The 3,941-nt window shown below is 36.0% G+C and overlaps 1 non-coding gene across 1 annotated transcript; it reads left to right on the top strand.

The window, feature by feature from the left end:
• The first annotated feature begins 2,238 nt into the window (after positions 1 to 2,238).
• On the top strand, positions 2,239 to 2,345 carry LOC133802801 (small nucleolar RNA R71). Its single transcript, XR_009877548.1, has one exon. It is a non-coding gene; the product is annotated as a small nucleolar RNA R71 (small nucleolar RNA).
• The last annotated feature ends 1,596 nt before the right edge of the window (positions 2,346 to 3,941 follow it).

Below are 3,941 nucleotides of genomic sequence, written 5' to 3'. Positions count from 1 at the left end.
TTATTATTATTATTATTTTTAACCACCATCATGCCACCTTTCTTTGGACCTTCCTGGACAGGACTAACCCAAGCACTATTAGATATTGGGTAAATTACCCCAACATCCAACCATTTAAGAATTTCTTTCCTTACCACTTCTTTCATTGAAGGATTTAGCCTCCTTTGAGTATCAATACTAGGCTTACTATCCTTCTCCATTAATATACGACGTATCACTGTCGAAGGACTAATACCCTTAATATCCGCCAAAGTCCATCCAATTGCTAGTTTGTGAGCCCTTAATACCCTAAGAAGCTTCTCTTATTCAGTCTCAAATAAAGAAGCTGAAATAATAATTGGGAGAGTGTCATTCTTACCCAAATAAGCATATTTAAGATGAGCAGATAAGGGTTTTAACTCAAGAGCTGGTGGTTTCTCAATGGATGAAAGATGTCTCTCAGGCACTTGCCCTAATTCCTCTTATTTCTTTTTATATATCTGCCCTGATGAATTCAACCACTTAACATACTCACTGGCTTCAGTACTAACACACTCTTTAGGACTTGCTATCAAACTCAACTCCAATGGATCCTTAATAGACTGGACCCCTTCACTTGGTTCCTCCAATACACTAACACAAAAGCAACTGTCACTAGCTGAGGGATATTTCAAAGCTTTGAAAACATTAAAAACAACCTCATCTCCTTGTACTCTAAGCCTTAATTCTCCTCTCTGAACGTCTATCAATGCTTGTTCCGTGGCCAAAAATGGTCGTCCTAATATAATAGGCACGTCCTCATCTTCCTCCATATCTAATACAATGAAATCTGCTGGGAAAATGAACTTATCTACCTTTACTAGAACATCCTCTATAATACCTCTGGGATGTTTTATTGAACGATCAACCAATTGAAGAGTAACAGTAGTAGATCTAGCTTCCCCCAAACCAAGCCTTTTAAATACAGACAACGACATTAAATTTATACTTGCACCTAAATCACATAAAGCTCTCTCACAATGAAAGTTTCCAATGGTGCAAGGTATAGTAAAGCTGCCCGGATCTCTTAAATTTTGAGGAAGCTTCTTCTAAATAATTACACTGCACTCTTCAGTTAATGCAACCGTTTCATAATCCTCCATTTTTCTCTTATTAGACAATATCTCCTTCATAAACTTCACATAACTAGGCATTTTTTCTAAAGCCTCTGCAAAAGGGATGTTAACGTGAAGTTTCTTAAATACTTCAAGGAATTTGGAGAATTGTTTGTCAAGATTATCCTTTCGAAACCGTTGAGGATATGGAATCTTCGGTGTAGGCTCAGTGTATTTTGGTTTTTCTGTTTTTGAAAGGTCCTCAGCAACCTCCTCTTGTATTGGACTAGTAACATGTTGATTCTCTGTATTCTTCCCTTTCTCCTCCACTGTAGGTCCATCATACTTAGTCCCACTCCTCAAAGTGACAACTTGACATTGTTCTTTAGGATTTACCTTTGTGGAACTAGGTAAATTCCCTTGTGGTCTATTAGAAAAAATTTGAGCCAATTGACCTATTTGTGTCTCCAAACTTCTGATTGAAGACCTTGTCTCTGTCATAAATTGATTTAATTGGTCTGGCTGAATTGTTAGTGGGTTCATTTGAGGATGTGTTGGTGGATGAGATGGGCGTGGATTTGGATCGTAATATGGTCTAGAATGTAATCCATAAGTTGGTTGATGAGGTGGTTGTTGAGGTGGGTACTGTGGATATTGTGGTTGTAACTGTTGATTATTTTTCCAAGATAGATTAGGGTGATTTTTCCAAGCAGGTGTATAGGAATTTGAGTAAGTGTTGGGTGTAGGTTTTGAAAAATTACATATAACCTGTGCCTATTCCAAGGGCATATTATTCACATTAGTTGAGCAACTAGCTATGCTTGGGAATTGTTTATAAGAATGAGGTCCTCCACAAATCTCACAACTCATGACATTCTGAACTTGCATTGCTTGTGCGGGGAGATTAGTTTGCTGCAATTTCTTGGTTAGAGATGCTGCTTGAGCGGTCAATAGCGCTATTGGATCAACTTCTAAGACTCTTGCTACTTTCTTATTCTCACGCTCAGTAGGCCAATTATAATTATTCATAGCCATCTCTTCCAAAATCTCATATGCTTCATTAGCTCTTTTTCTCATAAACGCTCCTCCTGATGCTGCATCTATAATTGTCCTTGTATTTCCCCCCAAACCATTGTAAAAAGTATGAACCAGTAGCCACTTCTCTATTCCATGATGTGGACATTTCCTTTGCAATTCTTTAAATCATTCCCATGCATCATACAAAGACTCCCCATCCAGTTGATGGAAGTTATTAAACTCTCCTCTTATTCTGGCTGACTTGGCAGGTGGAAAATATTTACCAAGAAACTTCTGAGTCAAATCTTCCCAAGTAAGTATAGAGTTGTCTTGTAACGAATTCAACCAACTCTTAGCTCTGTCCCTTAGTGAAAATGAGAATAGTCTCAATCGTACAACATCGTTACTCACCCCATTCATTTTGAATGTCGCACATAACTCCAAAAAGTTTGTAATGTGTAGATTTGGATCCTCATTTGGTAACCCTCCAAATTGTACACAATTTTGCACCATCTGGATAATTGAGGGTTTTATCTCAAAATTATTCGGCTCAATAGTTGGAGGAAGAATGCTTGAATGTATCCCAGTAACAGTATGGAATACATAATTCCTTAATTGTGGATCGGCTTCAGCTGCATTACCCATATTTGCATTATTGACAACGTTATTTGCATTCTCAACCATGGTGAAATCCAACCTTTTCTTTATCTTTCGATTCTTTCTGCACGTTCTCTCAATTTCAAGATCTATTGGCATGATTTTCTTTTGTCTACTTCCTCGCATATACCAACAATTCCTGAAACACAATATAGCTTTGATCCAAATAAATGTTAAACAATAAAATAAAAAATAAAAATACCAAATGTTATCCAAAAAACAGGCACGGATGACGTGGCAAGTGATTTCTGGACATGTGGCTGACACCTGGCAGAATTTTATTAGAGTATCGACCAGTAAAAGATTGCAAGCATAGGCTGTTGAGCTTTTCCTATGACCAGCATGGTCGTACACTCCGCATATTTCAAGATAATTTTATAAAGATCTTAGTCAATCCCGAGATTGTCTCCAATAATTCCTGATTATCCGATTAATTAGGAAAGAATATCTGTAACAAATTAATGTAATCTTCCTTGAGCCTATAAATAGAGAAAGATAGCTCAAGGAAGGGAATTTTGGCTTTCTAATTATTTGGGATTAGAGTTTTACGAGTGTATTAGAGCTATCATATTTGATATATTGTTTTGTTCTTTAGAGGTTGGTGAAACTCATTGAACCCTAGTTCTTTGATCACTCATTGGAAATATTATATCAATAACAGCTCAAGTGGACGTAGGTTATAACCAGATTCTGGGGCCGAACCACTATAAATTCTTGTGTGCTTTACTGTTTTTGTCATTATTCTCATTTCAACATATCTGTCCACATCAAGCATTTTTGACTCCGTGTCAGTTGACCAAAATCAGTGTCAACACCAAATTAGAACAAATAACAATTAACTATTATATTGGAAATTAAGTCCCCTGCAACGATGCCAAAAGCTTGATCGGGAAAATATATATACGCAAGTGCACATAATCGATTCAAGTAATATATATGATAAGTAGAGTATCGTTCCCACGAAGACTATCTTCCAAGTACCACTAATTGTTCTTTTAATTTCTATTTGGCAACCAAAATTTTGATTTTTGAATTTAATTTTAAAATTGAAAATACTTTGAACAAAAAAAACTAATTAAAAGATTTAAAATCACTATTAATAAGACATATGGTGTTAATTTCATCAACTTTTCATTATGCTAATTTTATTAATCAATTCTAGATTTATTTCTTCCTATTCTAATAGCAGGTTAA

Source organism: Humulus lupulus, chromosome 9 (assembly GCF_963169125.1).
Source record: "Humulus lupulus chromosome 9, drHumLupu1.1, whole genome shotgun sequence".
Lineage (NCBI taxonomy): Eukaryota > Viridiplantae > Streptophyta > Magnoliopsida > Rosales > Cannabaceae > Humulus > Humulus lupulus.
Note: the sequence above shows the minus strand (reverse complement) of the source record. Positions and strands in the feature narration are given on the sequence as shown.